The 20165-nt window shown below is 40.7% G+C and overlaps 1 protein-coding gene across 2 annotated transcripts in view; it reads right to left on the bottom strand.

Moving 5' to 3' along the window:
• The window catches only part of LOC132818056 (tau-tubulin kinase 2-like), a 277076-nt gene extending 257308 nt beyond the window's left edge, over positions 1-19768 (bottom strand). For both annotated transcript variants that reach the window (XM_060828686.1, XM_060828687.1), the window contains exon 1: positions 19425-19768. The gene's annotated coding sequence lies outside the window, so the exon portion shown is untranslated. The remainder of the gene's footprint in view (positions 1-19424) is intronic.
• Positions 19769-20165: the final 397 nt, after the last annotated feature.

The following is a 20165-nucleotide window of genomic DNA, read 5'->3' as shown; positions in this document are numbered from 1 at the left end:
TACTCCTCCTATAGTGAATCACCTCACATTTTTCTGCATTAAACTCCATTTGCCACCTCTCACCCCAGCTCTGCAGCTTATCCATATCCCTCTGTAACCTGCAACATCCTTCAGCACTATCCACAACTCCACCGACCTTAGTGTCCACCCAAATTTACTAACCCATTCTCTACGCCCTCATCCAGGTCATTTACAAAAATGACAAACAACAGTGGCCCCAAAACAGATCCTTGTGGTACACCACTAGTAACTGAACTCCAGATGAACATTTCCCATCAAGCATTACCCTCTCTTCTTTCAGCTCGCCAATCTCTGATCCAAACCGCTAAATCACCCATAACCCCATGCCTCCGTAATTTGTGCAACAGCCTACCACAGGGAACCTTACCAAGCACCTTATTTGAAATCCACATACACCACATCAACTGCTTTATCCTCATCTACCTGTCCGAGTTCTTTCAGATTTGTGAGGCACCAACCTACCCTTCCGAAAACCACGTTGACTATCCCTAATCAACTTATTCCTTTCTAGATGATTATAAACCCTTTCTGTTGTAACCTTTTCCAACACTTTACCCACAACTGAAGTAAGGCTCACTGGTCTATAATTACCAATATTGCCTCTAATCCCCTTCTTGAACAAGGGGGAAACATTTGCTATCCTCCAGTCTTCTGGCACTATTCGGTAGACGATGATGACATAAAAGACCGAAGCCAAAGGCTCTGCAATCTCCTCCCTGGCTTTCCAGAGAATCCTAGGATATATCCCATCTGACACAGGGGTCTTAGCAATTCTGGAGTGTGAAAATTGATAACGCCTCCTCATTGGAACAGATGGGATTGAGGTTCACAACAGCCTGTATCTCAGTACTCTCCTTGCCAACATTGTCTTTTCCCAGTGTGAATACTGATGAAAAATATTCATTTAGTGCTTCTCCTATCTCCTGACTCCACACACAAATTCCCACTACTATCCAAAATTGGCCCAGATGATCTTACCCTAGTCATTCTTTTATTCCTGGTAAACCTATAGAAAGCTTTAGGGTTTTCCTTGATTCTATCTGACAATCTGCCAAGTTGATGTTCTGGTGAAGGGTCACGACTTGAAATATTATAGGTATTTTTAGTTCCTGCAACCACAGTTGCTTGCTATTATTTTAGCCAAAAATTGTTTATTTCAATTCGACAAGATTAACTCACTCAGCAATAAATTCCAAGGAATATCAGCTTAGTTTACTCAATTTCGCTTCATACATCGATCCCCTTGCCAAGAAACAGTCCAGTCAACTTTTACTGCAATCCCTTCTTAGGCAAGTTGCTTCCTTAGATAATGAGATTGTAACCCCTGCTGTGGTATCATCAAAGCTTTATTCAATTGGCGCAAAGCTTCTTTATTTATATATTCTAATCCCTTTGCAATGAAGGTGAACATGCCATTAGCTTTTCTAATTGTTTGTTGTGTCTGCATGTTAGTTTTCTGGAGCGCGTACCTAAGTACACATAAAACCATTAATATTCAGAGAGTTCTATTTCCCAAAGAAATAAGTTTTCCATTTGTTAGCAAAAAGTAACATTACTCCACATTATATCCCATTTGCCTAGTTCTTGCCCATTATTTATCCTCAATTTGTGCTATTATTCAAATCTATGTCCTGTAGTTTTGTATCATAAACATGTGCACCCTCAGGACATTCCCTACAGGGAGACTACATTCCAATCAATTTCTTTGTATTACTTCCCAATTTGCCATAAATGTTTCTCTGTATACAAACTGTGGAATCAACATGTGGTGTGTTATACACAGAACAAAGAATAAAATGTCTTTAAAATGACAAATTACATCTGCACAACTTAGTCCTCATCGTCTAACCCTATTTCATAAGAAGCGTACTTTCGACTTGCTATCCTCTGTGCAATACAAAACAAATAGTAGCTCACAAAAATATAATTATTTAAAGTTGCTGTGGTAACTCAGTTCCTACACTATCAGCCGGTCAATATAAGCCAACCAACTAAAACATCATCTGTCCTTTGTGAATCATACAACAATAAGGGGTAAGGTATCAACACACATTTAACACAACCTTGTAAAATGCAGGCTATGCAAATAAAGTTGATGGGACAAGACGTTAAAATAGAGTTTAAAACATTACAAAAGGGAAGATCCTATAATTTTTCCACCTTGACAATGCTCTTCCACCCACTGAATGTGATGACTTCCTTCTCAGGGTGCCGTTCCACAGGCATCCAGTGCTTCACCAGAGTGGCCATTATTCAGCTGTGAGCTTTGGCTGCGTTAGCAAGCTATTCAGCTGCAGAGGTATCACAGACAAGCTTGATTATGTCCTCACCCGATGTGCAAACATACACAGCCAGCATAAATTGTTGGATAGCCAAGGGACCAGTATACCTAGATGATTTTCCTAAACCAGGGCCACTGGCAGTATTTGTGCGTCCCTAAAAACATCTCAACTAAAAATCAGATAACTTAGGATTTGTAGGTGTGGGGCTCGGCTACTCAATAAATAAATTCACTTCAACCATATTGAAATCCTCACCAAATTGCAGCTCATCAACTATGCTTTGCATGACACTTCCTAAAAGGTCAACAGTCAGGGGAAATTGAAATCTATGCAAGTGTCAGCAAAATCCTTCAAGGAAGTTTTAACGAGAGCTATAGAAATACCCATAGGATTTGCAGGACATTTTACCCATCTGCTCATTACTAATAGCCCTGTGAACACCGATTCTGTTCTAGCGTAAACAGGATTCTTTAATTCAAGAAGAGTCAAATCTCTTAAGATGCACCTACTCATTGATTCACTTGACATAATAATAATAATAATAATAATAATATCAACTGTTAAGAGTCATGCAAACAAAACAATGAATCAAAATCACTCCAGTTTCAAACAATTTACAACAATGATCAACAGATGAAACATACAATTTCATTTTAATTTCTAGTGAACAAAGGACAAGAAACTGTTAACAATTTTACTTGAATCAATAAACCTAAAAGTAAATTTCAAAATGGCAACAATGAGTTCATAAAAATTTTGAATGAGGCATTATGCAGCTAACTCGCTCTTGGAAGGATATAGAATCTTTCAAAACAATACTACACAGATCTATTAGGTTGCAGGTTGCTATGAGGAAAATACTTAAAGTTTGACACTTTTTTAAAAAAAAATCAAAACATGCTGTGGAGAACCTTTAATAAAACTGGCTAATATTGTGAAATTAAGGGAGGGTAGAGAAAGATGATAGTGTTAGTACAGCCATGGAAAGAGAAATAAGATGCCACAGATAACAGATTCAACGCAATACATTTAGAACAGAGATCAGAAGATATATATTTGGATTAAACTATGAGACTATGAAATTTAATTTTCAGGGTTGGGATATGGGTGAGTAATGTGATGAGAACACCCCTGATAACATTTATTGAGCCTAAGTCAGTGGATAAGAGTTGGAACGACTTTTCGGACTAAATAGAATGGCCTGCTTCAGTGCTAAAATATCAATTTCAAAGTGATTGTTTATTTATGAACAAACATACACAGTGATGTTTGAGTAAAGGTTTCTTATCACTAACCAGAAGTGCATTGCTACTTCTGCAAACAAATCTAAAAATCAGGTTGAACAGTCCTTGATCAGGCACTGTAACAAAAACATAAACTATTATTGAAAACATATAAAAGGATGAACAGGAACTCACTAAATCAAGAAAACATGGGGGTGACAATGCATTCAAGCCCCTGCATTACCTATTAGTCTCAAAAGATCCCTACCATGCCTATGAAATATGCATGTTCCCTCTCAATGGACACTTGAGCATAACCTCAAAAGAGGGGCAGGTAAATGGGCATAATGACCCCTACATGGTCCACTGTCTATTAATGGTCACTTTGGCCAAACACAGGATCAGGCTAACGGGCACCCATAGGCACCCAGTTCCTTCCGCAAATGGCCATTCTTTGTTAGAAAGACGTCATTTGTTTCTAGTTCTGTTTTGACTATAAAAGCGAAAAAGCACAGCACAGTATGATCCTTACTAGACAAACAAATTTGCATTTCAGTAATATTTGCTGGATGATTTCTTAAGAATTCCTCAATTAATTTAAAGGGCTATCGTTTTACTGTCTTCTCTAAATTAGTTGAAATTAAATCTGGAAAACCACCACGTTAGCTTCAAAGAAATGCAGAATAAAATGGATGGTGAATAAAATGCTGTCAAAGTTCAGAAAGAGCTTACTTAAGGAACAGCTGTGCACTTTGCCAGCAAAAATAAGACATCTTTCTAAAAGGATCTTGGGTTGAGTGGCAGTTTCCCTATCTCTGAACCAGGAGACCCAGGTTCACGTCCAAGTGGCTCCAGATACATGTAATAGCATCTTTAAACAGGTTGATTAAAAAAAAAATCAAGACAAAGCTTTCAAGCTCAAACGTTTCATCAGTGGGAAAATTCAGACAAATTTTAATAGGTGTCAGAGTGATTACAGAGGCAGAGGAGTTTGAACATCTGGTGGTCATGGTCTGTCTTAGTATGAATGACTTAGCCAGAGCTCAGAACCTACTGGAAGGATTTTGAAGGACCAGGTGAAATGTATCCAAGGATGCCGAGTGAAAGCAAGGGTGGAAACTGCAATTATAGTAACCATAGCCATACAAACTTTCCTGGACACCAAGGTGGTGCCAGAGGACCCAAGAATTGTTAATATTACATTTTTGCTGAAGAAAAAGGTTAAAAGATAAACCCAACAATAACAAACTGGTAAATTTCCTGGTGGGAAAGCTTTTATAAACAATACCCAATGGCAAAATGAATAGTCATATTGTCAATTAACTAAGGAAAAAGCTTGCACATTGGCAAATTACGTTTAAGTAACATGAATAAGCTAAGAGAGATAACGTGCCTAACATGATTGGTGTGGTGCACAGACTTCCAAAAGGACATTTGATCAATTGTTACATAATAGGTTAGCTACTAAAGTTGACAACATTGAAGCCCATGCAATAAAATGGACTGGGGCAGCGTGACATAAAGTGACTGAGTTATGGTCAAGAAAACGAAGATTACTTTTCTCCTTGGAGAAAGTTATACAGGGCTCCCAATGATCATATTACTGTTTTTGTAACAGAAAGACCTGAGGATATAAACACACAAATGACTAAACGTGGTAGGGCAGGTTACGAAAGTGGTTAAAAAAAGGATATATAATCTGGATTTTAAAAATATATAAAAGCAAGGAAGTTAGAAGACACCAATTTCATTTCAGCTAGAATAGCATGGCCAAATCTGTAAACCGCAGTTTGGACAAGGTTTAGAAAACATTTATGAGAATGGGTCCAAGGTCATGTGGACAGATTGGGTTAAGTGGAGTCAGCTTCCTCGATAAAGGATGGATAGAAGAGATTTGACAGGCGCCCAAATCATGAGTTGACTAGATAGAATAAAACAGGACAATATCATAACTGTTAGATGGGTCAAAACCAGAAGACAATGATTTAAAATAAAACGAACCAAAAGCAAACAAATGACTCAAGGTACACCGTTTGTACGTTGCAACATTGGTTAGAAACTGGACTGGATAGATTCAATTGTAGTTCATTAGAAAGGTAGATAAGAACTTGTAGAGAGAAGATTTGCAAGGCTGTGGGGAAAGGAGAAGGATGTGGGACTAATAGAATTAATCCGGAGAGAGCTAGCAAGGACACTGCAAGGCTAAATGCTGCCTTCCTTCACTGTAACCATTCTATGATTCTACGGCTGCCACTTACCAAGTGGGTAGAAATGCAAGTTAAGACAGTCAACTTGAATTAATCTTTGGTATCTTTTATCCTAAATTCATTCATGAGACGAGGACATCACTGGTTCGGCCAGCATTTATTGCCCATCTCTAATTGCCCAAAGGGCAGTTAAGAGTCAACCACATTGCTGTTGGTCTGTAGTCTAGGCCTATCCAAAAAGCACCCTGTAAGCCAAAAGACTCCTATATGGACTTGCTAACTGTGTTTCAAATGCAGGTAGGCGCACACCAGAGATTCTGCAACGAGACGTTCCTCCAATTAGACGAGAAAAGGGAAGAACATGTTTGCAGGCAGATGGAAGGAGATGGAAGGGGAGGGCACAAGCATCAGTGGATAGAGAGAGGAGTCACATGTGCAAGGAAGTGGGGGGTGCACCTGAAAACAAGAGGCAGCAAGAACACAGTAACAAGCAATGTCACAGTTGTGGGGTAGCATATGGCAAGGCAAAAGACGAGGCAGATGCATGCACAAAGAAAGTGGAGCATGTCGAAGCACGACAATGTGTGAGCAGCAGAGCAGCCAGGACCATGTCATGAAGGATAAGAGGGAGTAATATATAGCGCAGCACAAAAATAGACCCTTCAGTCCAACTCTTCCATGCCGACAGATATCCCAACCCAATCTAGTCCCACCTGCCAGCACCTGGCCCATATCCCTCCACACCTTTCCTATTCATATACCCACCTAGATGCTTTTTAAATGCTGCAATTGTATTAGCTTCCACCACTTCCTCCAGCAGCTCATTCCACACACGTACTACCCTCTGTGTGAAAAAGTTGCCCCTTAGGTCTCTCTTATATCTTTCCCCTCTCACCCTAAACCTATGTCCTCTAGTTCTGGTCTCTCCCACCTTGGGGAAGAGATTTTGCCTATTTATCCTATCCATGCTCCTCATGATTTTATAAACCTCTATAAAAGGTCACCCTCAGCCTCCGACCCTCCAGGGAAAACAGCCCTAGCCTATTCAAACCTCTCCCTATAATTCAAATAAAAGAAAGCTGTTGGAGTAAGAACAATAATTGTTCTGGCGCTGGATGGTCTCAAAGCACCAACCTTTCAGTTAACAACCAAACGCACTAACCAATTGCACCACAAAGTGGTGAGCAAAAGTGTGAGGCAGAGAAGAATAGACTATGTGCTTGTGTCCATTTCCTTAGAAAAGCAGTCAGCATACAAGACTCATGCTAAGAGATGCAAGATGGTTGTTGGCATGATCACAGAAAATGTTCTTTGATAATCCACTGCCAAATCATTTGCATTACCAGTTTAAAAACAAGGTTACATGCACTGTCCATAAACAACAATAAAAAAAAATAGGGTGAGTGGGAAGACTGTGAGGGAAATAAACTAAAATGGTGTTGGGGATGGGGGAAATAATGAACCAAGCAGTGCCCACCTCTACAAACAAGAAAATTAAATGTTGCCATACTTTTCCCTCAAATAAGGAATTAATTCTTCAGCTGTGAATATATAATCACCCTCTGCATGGTCTCAAAACATTTTAACTGTCCTGTGCTACATAATACTTCTTGATTTTCTTGGAATTAGACCAGTGAAATCAAGTAGGAGAAAGTGAGGACTGCTGTTGAAGGGCTTATGCTCCTCTGATCTGTCTGACCTGCTGTGTTTTTCCAGTACCGCACTCTTGACATTGAAATCAAGAGTCATTTTCAAAAAAAAGTACAAAATAATTTGCTGCTATATATGGAACAATCTTGATGCTCTATCACTCATACATTCTGTAGAGAATCACCTACCAGATTATCAGCATATAGTTGAGATCTTACTACAATAGTACAAGGCCTTAGTGAAACCACACCCAGAGTACTGTGTGCAGTTTTGGCTTCCTTTCTGAGGATGTTCCGGTGATGGAGGGCGTGCAACAGAGGTTTACCCACACTAATTCCCGGGTTGGCAGGACTATACATGGAGAGATTGGAGTGGTTAGCACTATATTCACAAGAGCTTATAAGAATGAGTTGAGGGGGGGGGGGAACCTCAATCCTATAAAATGCAAACAGGACTAGATAGGGTAATTGCATGAAGGATATTCTCAACAATTGGAGAGTCCAGGATCAGGCATTACAGTTAAAAGATGTGGACTTGTGAATAAACAGGCAGATCTTTGGATACGTGGTGTGATGATACTATGGCCTTAAGAAGTGTATTTTGTCCTGGTTTTCCTTAAAAAAGGTTGAGATCAAGAGTTTGATAGGGTCTGCTTCAAAGCCCTAAAGTAAATGGCTTGCGAAGCCTTCGGATATTTTTCTAAGGTTGGAACAATAGAAGCAGCCTGAAATGGGTGCGGTCAAGCTCCCACAGAACCAGCAGTTTTAGTTTTCAGTAGTTGTTGCTAGGGTCTTAAAGCTAGTATATCTCACACACACACACACACACACACACACACAATTTTCTCTTGATTCATAAGTGCATAAGATTTATGAGCAGAATTAGGTCATCCGGCCCCAATGTCAAGTCTACTCTACCATTCGATCACAATAATGTTTCTAACCCCCATTTTCCTCATAACCCTTCAACTCACTACCAAAGCAAAATCTGTTTAACTGCTCAAATTTACACATTGTCCCAGCATCCACCGCATTTTGGTGTAGCAAATTCCACAGATTCACAACCCTTCTCAATTCTTAAATTTGCTACTGCTTATCCTAAGACTACGACCTCTCATCCTGGAATACCCCACATCTATTTTATCCATACTTTTTATCATCTGGAATACCTCAATTTGATCCCCCTTCATTCTCTGGGATCAATCTAACGAACCTCCCCTGAACTGCCTCCAGTGCCACTACATCTTTCCTCAAATAAGGGGTCCAAAACGGTGCACAATACTCCAGGTATGTTCTCACCAATGTTTTGTATAGCTGCAACAATACTTCCTTACTTTTATATTCTATTCCTTTAGCTTTTTTTATTATCTGCTGTACCTACCTACTAGTTTTCTGTGACTCATGAACAAGGACATTCAGATCACTCTTACTGTACCACCCCAAAGTCTCTCCCCACTTAAATGATAGGTCACTTTCCCATTTTTCTGACCGAAATGCATGACCTCACATTTTTCATCCTGGACAGGAGAACTGCCTGAGAGATAATCTATTTTACAGAATTTGCCTTTGCCATGGTGTGTTTATGGAATGTTACTATATTGGAATTGTTATATAGAATCATACAGTCTTAAATATGTATAACATGGAAACAGACCCTTCAGACCAACTCATCCATGCCGACAACATATCCTCAATTCATTTAATCCCATTTGTCAGCATTTGGCCCATATCCCTTCCAACCCTTACTTATTCATATACCCAATCAAATGCCTTCCAAATGTTCTAACTGTACCAGCCTCCACCACTTCCTCTGGCAGTGAATTCCATACATGCACCATCCTGTGCATGAAAAAGTTGATTAGATTACTTGGTGTGGAACCAGGCCCTTCGGCCCAACAAGTCCACACCGACTTGTCAAAGCGTAACCCACCCAGGTCCATTCCCCTACATTTACTCTTTCACCTAACACTACGGACAATTTAGCATGGCTAATTCACTTAACCTGAACATTTTTGGATTGTGGGAGGAAACAGGGGCACCCAGAGGAAACCCACGCAGACACTGGGAGAATGTGCAAACTCCACACAGAGTCACCTGAGGTGGGAATTGAACCCGAATCTCTGGCACTGTGAGGCAGCTGTGCAAACCACTATGTCACCATGCCCCTCAGTCCCTTTTAAAACTTTCCCCCTTACCTTAAACCTACGCCATCTAGTTTTTGACTACCCCGTCCCAGGGTATTTACTCTATGCCTATTTACTCTATGCTCCTAATGATTTTCTAAATCTCTAAGGTCACCCCTCAGTCTCCAGGAAAAATAGTCCCAATCTATTCAGTCCCTATCGTAGTTAAATAATCTATTATTCTATTAAACTATTCCTTCTTTCTTTAATTGTAATGTAACTACAGCATATGAATAAAGTGTGTTGGCTTCACAACTGGTAGTTTGACCAACTGAATTGCATCGGAACACAATGTGTTCTTTGCCTTTAAAACGAAAGAAAAAAAGTTATGGTCTAGGCTATATTCTTAAATATATTTTGAGGGGATTTAAGTCTGGTCCCTAATAATGGGAAATTCATCGTATGGGCTAGCAGGACTGAAATGCAGTATTTGCTTCCTTTTCCTAACTGATCCACCACTGCACTGCCTCATCATTAAGGATTTTGGACTCTGAACAATTTCAACTTGTTCATTGAGGTGCACCATGTCCCACAACATTACCTAGGTTCTGGATTACCAGACCAGTGATTTTACCACTGCCTCACCATGTTAAACCAAGGTGTTCTCTATAATGTCAAGTGGACACACAAGATCCCATGGCACTATTTTGAAGAGATGGTAGATTCTTGTATCCTGTCCAAACCTCAACCATGAACAGATTGCCAGATTATTGTCTCACTGTTGCACAAATAAATTGGCTGACACGCTGCTTTACAGGTGATGACTTTTTTTTGGGTTGGTAAAGGTACTATAAAAATCCAAGTTCAAACACGTAGCAAAAGAGATGTTATGACTATACAGAGATGTAACCACCCTGACTTAAATATCACAAGAGCGAGCAAGATGACAGTAAGTCACATATAACAAGAGACCAAAGACAACCGAGAAAAAAGATGCCAGGACTGAACAGCTGATTTACAAAACAAAATGGGACAGTAGATCATTTGGAAATTGCTATCCAAACAGAAATCAGATACATAATATTTAATTTTAATTTATGGAAAAACAACTCAACCACTGGTCCAGGAAAACTAGGGCGTACATTAGTGCAAATCCCCAGTCCTGAAAAAAAGGGGAGTGCAGGGAGTGCTTAACAGCAAAATGAAGACCCAACTGTAAAAAAGACAAATCCAAATGATGACTGATATGAAGGAAGATGAAACCCATGCTGGGGTGTTTCCTTTAACTGACAGGTATGGTTTCTGCCTGAAATGTGTGTGAATGGGAAAAAATTATCTTCATCCACTAGATAGTAAACAAAAGTCAAAGGAGAGGTGAAAAGACAAATCAGACTTGTCTAAATGTCAGTGACCTAATAGGGAGAAGCAGCAAAATAAGAGGACAATAATCCAAATTCAGAGTCTCCAGAAATCAGTACTAACTGCAAAACTAGAAGAAACAGAAACCAGAGGCAGCTATTTAACTTCTTAAGCCTGCTCTGCCTTCAATAGGGTCATGGCTGATCCAACATTCCTCATCTCCATTTTCCTGCCCTTTCCCCAGAACCCTTACTGATCAAGAATTTAGTTCAGCCTTAAATATACACAAGGACACTGCCCACACAGCTTGGTGGCATGGAGTTATAAAGATTCAACCTCAGAAGAAATACCTCCTCATCATGGTCTTGAAATGGCAAACCTTTATTCTGAGACAATGCTGTCATATTCTAGACTCTCCCATGAAGGAAAACCATCCTCAATACTTACCATCAATCCCCTTAAGATTCCGACATGCTTCAATGAGATCACCTCTCATTCATCTTAATTCCAATGTGTAGAGTCTCACAACAATTTAGCCTTTGCTCATAAGACAATCCCTCCATTTCAGGGATCATCCTGGTGAACTCCTCTAAACTACCTCCAAAGAAAGGATCATTTCCTTAAGAATATCTGTACCTGAAACACAAAGCTGGGACACAGGTGCAGCAGATAATCAGAGGACCAAAACACTCAGTCCAACATGCTATACAGTTGCACTAAGACTTCTCTACTCTTACACTCCAACATCCTCGATACAAGGACCAACATTCATTGGCCTTCCAGATTACCTGCAGCACCTGTGTTTCACAGGTAAGTATCCCCAAATCCCTTTGTGCTGCAGCTTTCTGCAGTTTTTCTCCATTTAAATAATATTGTTCTTTTGCTGTCCCTTTCAAAAGGAACTTCACACTTTCCCTATATTATACACCATTTGCTAAAATTTTGCCCACATTCTTAACCTATCAATATCTCTCTGTATACTGTTTGTATCCTTCTCACAATCTACTTTTGTGTCATCTGCGAATTTGACTAGAATACAGTGACTTCCTTCCAAGTCATTAATATAAACTGTAATGTGGTCCCAGCACTGATCCCTGTGAAACACCACTGGTCACAGGTCAGCAACCTGAAAAAGGAACCCCTTATCCCCACTCACTGTTTCCTGCTCATAAGGGCAATATATTACCTGCAATATTATGGGCTCCTTTACTATGGATGACTTAGCCTTTGGAGGTGCTTAGTCAAACACCTTCTGGAATTCCAAATGCAACAAATCTACAGGCCCCCTCTATCCATTCTAGTTGAAACTTCCTTAAAAACTCCAATAAGCCAATCCAGCACACTTTACTCTTGATAAGTTTATGATTTTCAGAATATGGTGCTATTACTTTCTTAATAATTGATTCCAATATTTTTCCAACAATAGATGTTAGGCTAATCAGCCTCTGGTCACCCACCTTTTGCCCTTCTGCCATTTTTGAATAGGATGTCACATTGGGAATTTTCCAATCCTCTGGTATTCCACCAGAATCCAAGGATTTTTGAAAAATTACAGATCCACTCTCACTGCAGCTCACTTTTTACAGGATCATAGGATGCAAGGCATCAGAAGGGACTGGTTCTACCTTTAGCTCCATTAGTTTGTCTGACACTACTCCTCTAGTGATGGTGATAGTAATTAATTGCTCTGATTCCTTAGTATTAATGGGACATTTGAAGTATCTTCCACTGAAGGAAGGAACAGATCATTTACAGGCAATGCAATCCTTTTATTGGTTTTGCAAATTATGTTAATAAAAAGGAGTACCACTGGCAGCCAATTATCTTCATGGTATTCTGATAAACCCAAAGACTAAAAGGTACAATTACAACATTAAACGACAATAATTGCTGTAATTAAAGCCAATCATCAGCGCTTATCATCCCAGCACAAGGGTATAACATCTTTTCAAACACAGACATCAACCAGATTTAGCAAAACTGCATCACATGATTCTAAACCAGAAACATATTGATGCAATATATTTTCAAATTTTATTAGCCTACTTATTTTTTTATCTCAACTTAACTAGAAGTCAGTTTATTTAGGACTATTCTCCCAAGGAGGTCAGAAGGCTTCAAAATTCAAATCCAACAGTGACTCGAACACAAAACTTCAGTTGACATTCCAGCACAGTAATTAAGAGTCATGTCTCCTTTAGATGAGACATTGAATCGATCAGCTCCAACTACCTTCCAGAGGTGCGCACAAAACATTGCATTAACTGAGAAGTCAGAGTTCCCGCAACATCTCCCACAACTAACACCACCTAAAATGACTGATTTTCCTCGAAGATTTATTTACCTTTTGAGCCCTAAGTTCATTTGCTCCACCATTCATGTACACAGCTACTGCACTACGTGACCCCCAATTGTAAAATGCTTTCCAATATCTTGACATTTTAAGCATAAGTTATTTCTTTACATTTGTTCCACTGGATGAAGGTTGTGAAGGAGAGCCAAGTCTTATTATTCATGAGATGGCATTGCCCAATTATTGCCCATTCCCAAATACAAAACCACATCAGTTTCACTGGTCAGATAATAAAGGTTTTTGGGATAGGCAGCTTCAAAAGACATGGACGGGAAAGATAATTTTCAAAAATTTATTTGGAAGGTGTTATCAAGCAACACTTTTTTTTAAAAAAAACAATAACCTGCTCATGGAAACTCCAGGGCCACTCAGCTCCCGATCTCGTTACAGCCATGGTTCAAATACGGACAGAGAAACTGAATTCCACAACTGAGGAGAGTGACTGCATTGAGGCCACCTTTACTGACTGCAAGATGGATAATGAAACTCAAGTTGTCAGGAATCAAGTGAAAACGCTTCATTGCTTTAGTCACACCGACAGAAAAGATGACATTTGTGGTTATTAGACATCGGTCACCTCAGCTCCAACATCTCAGCAGGAAGTTGTCAGAAGAATATCCTACAGTCTTCAGCTACTTCATCAATGACCGTCCCTCTATCATAAGGTCAGAATTGGAGATGTTCACTAATGAATCCTGAGAAGAATATTAAGGCCTTAGAAGTGTACATAAGAGGGAAATCAGGAGGTTAAGAGAGGGGACATGACATAGCTTTGGGTTAAGGAGAATCCAATTAAGGACAAAAGGGTAACTAGGGAGAGAATAGGTCCCCTTAAAAATCTGCAAGGCAACTATGCATGGAACCAAAGGAGATGGGGGAAAATACCAAACAAGTATTGTGCACCAGTGTTTTCTGTGAAAATGGACATGGAAGAGAAAGAATGTGGGGAGATAGATGGTGATATCTTGAAAAATGTCCATATCACAGGGGTGGTATGCTGGAGGTCTTAAAAAGCATCAAGGTGGATAAATCTCCATAACCTGATCAGGCGTATCCTAGAACCCTGTGGGAAGCTAGGAAAATGGTTGCTGGGCCCCTTGCTGAGATATTGAATCATCAACAGTCACAGGTGAGGTGCCAGAAGATTGGAGGTTGGCTAACATGGTGCCACTGTTTAAGAAAGGTGTAAGGACAAGCCAGGGAACCATAGACCAGTGAGCCTGACATCAATAGTGGGCAAGATTTTGAAGGGAATCCTGAGGGACTGGATTTACATGTATTTGGAAAGGCAAGGACTATTAGGGATAGTCAACATGACTGTGTGGGGGAAATCATGTCTCACTAACCTGATTGAGTTTCTTGAAGATGTAGCAAAGAGGATTGCTGAGGGCAGAGCGGTGAACATGATCTATATGGATTTCAGTGAGGCATTTGACAAGGTTCGTCAAGCTTGACTGGTTAGCAAGTTTAGATCTCATGGAGTACAGGGAGAACTATCCATTTGGATACAGAACTAGCTCAAAAGATAGAAATCAGAGGGTGGTGGTGGACGGTTGCCTTTCATACTGGAGGTCTGTGATCAGTGGTGTGCCACAAGAATCAGTGCCAGGTCCACTGCTGTTAGTCATTTATGTAAATGATTTGGATGTGAACACAAGAGGTATAGTTAGTAAATTTGCAGGCGATACCAAAATTTTAGGTGTAGTGGACAACGAAAAAGTCTGCTTCACAGTACAATGGGATCTTGATCAGATGGGCCAATGAACTGAGGAGTGCAGATGGAGCTTAATTTAGATAAATGCGAGGTGTTGCATTTTGGAAGAGTAAACCAAAGCAGGGCTTATACATTAAATGGTAAGGTCCTGAGAGCGTTGCTGAACAAATAGACCTTGAGTGAAGGTTCACAGTTCCTTGAAAGTGGAGGTCCAGGTAGATAGGGTAGTGAAGGTGGCATTTGGTATGCTTACCTTTATTGGTCAAGAGCAGAGCAATGAGTATAGGAGTTGGGAGGTCATATTGCAGCTGTACAGGACATCGGTTAGGCCACTTTTAGAATATTGTATGTAATTCTGGTCTCCCCCCTATCAGAAGGCTGTTGTGAAACTTGAAAGGGTTCAGAAAAGATTTACAAGTATGTTGTCAAGGTTGGAGGATTTCAGCCATAGGGAGAGGCTGAATAGGCTGGGGCTGTTTTCTGTGGAGCATCAGAGGTTGAGGGATGACCTTATAGAGGTTTATAAAATCCTGAGAGGCATTGATATGGTAATTAGACATGAGCTTTTCTCTGGGATGGGGAGTCCAGAACTGCAGGATATAGGTTTAGGGTTGGTTGGGGGGGGGGGGGGGGAAAAACCTAGGGGGCAATTCTTTCACACAGAGGGTGGTGCATGTATGGAATTAGCTGCCAGAGAAACTGATGGAGGCTGGTATAATTACAACATTTAAAAAAGGTATCTGGATGTATTTATTAATAGGAAAGGTTTTAGAGAGATATGGACCAAGTGTTGGCAAATGGGGCTAGATTAGGTTAGCATATCTGGTCAGCATTGACAAGTTGGACTGAAGGGTCTGTTTCCATGCTGTACATCTCTGTGCAGTCATACAGTCAATGTTGAGCTCCATTCATAACTCCTCATGCATTGAGGCAATCAAGACCTGGTCAATATCCAGTTTGGGTTGACAACGTGGCAAGTAACATTCCTGCTACATATATGCCAGACCATGACCATATCCGACAACAGAGAATCTACCACCATCCCTTGATATTCAATGACATTACTAACTCAAAATTCATACTAATCAATTCTCTGGGTTTTACCACTGACCATAAACAGAACCGGACTAGCCATGTAAATACTGTAGCTACAAGGGTAGGTCAGAGTCTAAGAGTTCTGCAGCAAGTAACTCACCTTCTGGTTCCTGAAGCATGTCTATTATCTACAAGGCACAAGTATAAGTCTGATGAAATACTCCTACTTGTTTAGGTGTAGTTCCAACAACATTCAAGTTTAAAACCAAAGCAAAGTATCACATCCACTCCCTTCACCACTAACACTCAGTGGCAGTGTGTACCATCTAAAAGACCACTGCAGAAATTCGACCAAGACTCCTTAGTCTTTACCTGCCAAATCTACAATGACAGTTATCTAGAAGGATAAAGCGAGCAGATATGTGGGAACACCACCATGTTCTCCAAGTCAGTCACCACCCAGACTTGGAATTTTAGTACCATTCTTTCAGTGTTGCCAAAATCCTGGAACTCCCTCTCTAATGGTTCAGTGGATCACCGCTGTTCAAAAGCAGCAGATCACTTTACTCCAGAATGGGCAATAAATGCTGGCCCAATTCATGTTGCCAAAACAAAACATGAGTGAGTAAAATATAATTTGCCTCCAATCTCAATTGAAGGCATTAGTTTTGATACATTTAGTATGGCTATTTATCAGCTGGTAGCTGCACCTCACCCCAACCGTGTTTTTACAATGTTCAATTTTGGAGAGCTACTGTCATTAGTATTTAAATAGACTGACAATTGTTTTGTTATGTTAACTTACCTAGATGACTTCAAAATACCTAAAACTTAGTTATCCTGTACACCTTTTTTAGAATAAAAACATGACTCAATGGGAATGATGGTTAGAAAAATTGTGGTGGATATGTTCATTAACAAGTGACCAAAATCACATGTCTTGCTCAGTTTGTGTTGACTATCAGTACAGAAATTCCAAAGAGTAGCCTCCAGTTACAACATGGATACAAAAGCTTGAAAGCCTACCTAACTGAATAAAGTGCAAATCCTGATGTATGCTATTGCTACTTTTCCTCATTACCGTCAGAGATCAATCAATTTCTGCTCAAATCCAAAATCAGTAAAAACAGCCATGTGTATTTCCCGAGAAATAATCTGACTTTGGAACTGCTGATTTAACCAACCACTGAATATTTTTAAACCTCTCATACTTATTGTTAAAAAATGCTTTGTTGAAATTATAGACTTAATGGCATAAAAGAAGCATTCCTTGGTATTAAATAAGTCAAATCTGAAGTGTTAAAAATTCAGAGCTACATCTATGCTGACAATCCAAACTTAAAACATACTTCATAATCTTGATCTTGGTCTCCTTCAAGCATTACTTGTATTACAAATAAATTATATCCTGATTCAGAACATTAACAGAATCCTGGCCCTTTGGATACTCTAGTCAAGAACCTCAAAAAAGAAATAATTCTAATAATCTGCTTTACACCAACATAGAAACACTACATAAATCTCACCAACTACTACTCCATTTATAGATTTCATCTAATTTATGACCTACTATTGGTCATTCTGGACAGACTCTAGAGTTATGATACAGCCCAGGAAAACCTAGAGGTTTCAAAATAAAACAGTGATTGACAGCACCTATTTTATTAGCAATGGCAGTCAAAATAGCACAAAAGCCAAGATGAATTTGCACAGATTGTATTTGTATTTTGAATAATTCTGGAAAGCTAACAAGCCATCGAAAGTTACTTCAAAAAGTTACATGTAAATATTTTCTAAATGTTACATTCCTTTAATTATCAATGACTTAGCTAATTTACAACGCATGCGTGTGAAACATGTTTTGCGCTTTGAATCAAGTCATTTAATTATGAAGAGGTATTAAAAACCGAAAGAACTGCGTATGCTGTAAATCAGGAACAAAAACAGAAGTTGCTGTGGAGAGAAATGTGCGTTAATGTTTCGGACCGGGTGATCCTTCCACAGAACGTCTGGTGTTAACTCTGATTTCTTTTCACAGATGCTGCCAGACCCAGTGAAAAGATATTGTCACTCGTTAAGCAGAAATGTGAAATGTTTCCGCCAAAAAGTTTGTTTTAAAAATATGCCGCATTATACTCCAATGAATATCTGATTTAAACTTCCAATAACAGGCACTGCATTCCATTCAAAAACAATTCCACAGTTAGTTTATATATTATCCTGATGATATGTTCAAATTACATGTAGCATCTTACGTGATCGCTAAATATTTAAACTCAAGAGGAGGGAACCTCATAGCTAACCACTTAAGACAGAACATAAATAAGCGCAAATACGATTTTGAAAATACTGCTATCAAAACTGAAAAATCAAGTACTGATCCAACCCAAATAAGTGCCTGCACGCATTAATGACGCCAGCGCCTGAACAGAATACAGCATGAAGCAATGTTATCGCAGAGGAATTGCATTTTCTGCTGCATCTTCGCTTCTGAAGCCAATGGTAGCTCCATCGTTATTACCTATCTCACTGATCCATTCTACAAAAATCTCGTCCTGTTGGGGCCAAGCGTTCCTCCCACCATAGACCACAACGCCACCCCCCCCAAAAAAAAATCAATTGCTGCAGCTGCTTCATTTTCAATTAGTTATGAGCAAATGAAACTGTCTTGCTTGAAGGTCAGTACCTTTCTCTACTCCCCCCCCCCCCCGCCAATCTGATATTGATCCCTTCCCCCACCCGTTGCGAATATCTGGGAATGGGAAACGTCGTTTGCTCAATCAAAAACGATTTTACAAACTGCGAGACCTTCCTGACACGCATTTCTAAGAACGCCTGCGTTTGTCTCAGAGGATTGAGGACTGGAAGGAGTCCAGCAGAAAACACGGATCAATCCTGACTGACTCAGTGTGTGTGTGTGTGTGTGTCAAACAGGACCTGGGAGCCAGGCGGCACGGAATTATAATCAGGTGAAGTGGGTAGGTTTAACGCAATTGTCTTAAGCTTAGAAATGGAAATATAACGTACTGGTTGGCATGTTTTTAAAAAAAAAAGGTTAAAAATGATGCAGCAAGTTTTGAGAAATGAAAGGGGGCGGGGAGGGAGAGAAGAGGGTGTTGGAGAAGCAGGCCAAGCTCATTCTCAAGAAGGTACCCTTCACCCGTTAATCCCAACATGAAGATCAAAAACAGTGGAAAACCCTTCATTTAGAAAGGAAGAAAAATATCTCAACGCTCATAAACGAGAGAGAAAAAAAACAAATCAAATCAGTGAGAGAGGTTGGAAACAATTAAAACATAAATCATATCAGGAGCACCTTTGTTGCACCGACCGCACATTGAGAATGGGATCTGGCTGGGAGGGGGGGTAAATCAGTGATGGCTCCATTAGTTACCCCCCCCCTCCTCCTCCTCCCCCCAGTCAGTGACTCAAAGCAAATGTTTCCACAAAAGCTTTACCTGTGAGATGGCTCAACATCCTGTCTCTCTGCAGCAGCATCACACCGACACGAGAGGCAGCGACATCACCTCCTTAGACCTTGGACCTCATAGGGTTAACCACCCAGCAACCGGCCTTCACTCAAACCTCCCCCAAGCCCACCCTCGGGGCTTTCACGTTACAACCGGGCTCCGTCCATCTCTCGGAGGGAGGGAGTGAAGGTGGAACTAAAAAGCGCGGAAATCCTCCGGAACGGCAAAGCGGACGCGATTCCTTTCGCCCGGAGTCAGGAGCACTCGGCGATGGCGGCGGCGGCAGCAGCGGCTCCTCCTCCTCCGCCCTCCATGACTGCAGCGGCCTCCTACGTCGCTCTGTACCATCGCAACCGGCCCCGACAACGCTCACGCCCCGCCCCCACCTCCACGGCACCTCGCCATTGGTAGGCACTGCACGGCCGGAGCAGGCGGCCCGCCCCCTTTCCCGGTCCCCGTTGGTCTTCTGTCACGTCGGTCAAACATGTCACAGAGCGGCAGTCCCCTCCGTCCAATCGTGTTCGGCCATTGATCAACCTTTCGCCCCGCTCCGGCAGCTCCTATTGGTCTATCCCCACGTCGGTCACAACTGTTACTGGGTCACCCTCGCTCCGTCTTGTCGTGTTCAGGGATCGATCAGCATCTCGCCCCACCCATCACCGCCACCGAAGGGCATTCTGGGAGTTGTAGTTCTTCCAAGTTTAGCCCCGCCCCGCCCCACTGTCAAGT

Source organism: Hemiscyllium ocellatum, chromosome 8 (assembly GCF_020745735.1).
Source record: "Hemiscyllium ocellatum isolate sHemOce1 chromosome 8, sHemOce1.pat.X.cur, whole genome shotgun sequence".
In the NCBI taxonomy this organism is placed as follows: domain Eukaryota; kingdom Metazoa; phylum Chordata; class Chondrichthyes; order Orectolobiformes; family Hemiscylliidae; genus Hemiscyllium; species Hemiscyllium ocellatum.
Note: the sequence above shows the minus strand (reverse complement) of the source record. Positions and strands in the feature narration are given on the sequence as shown.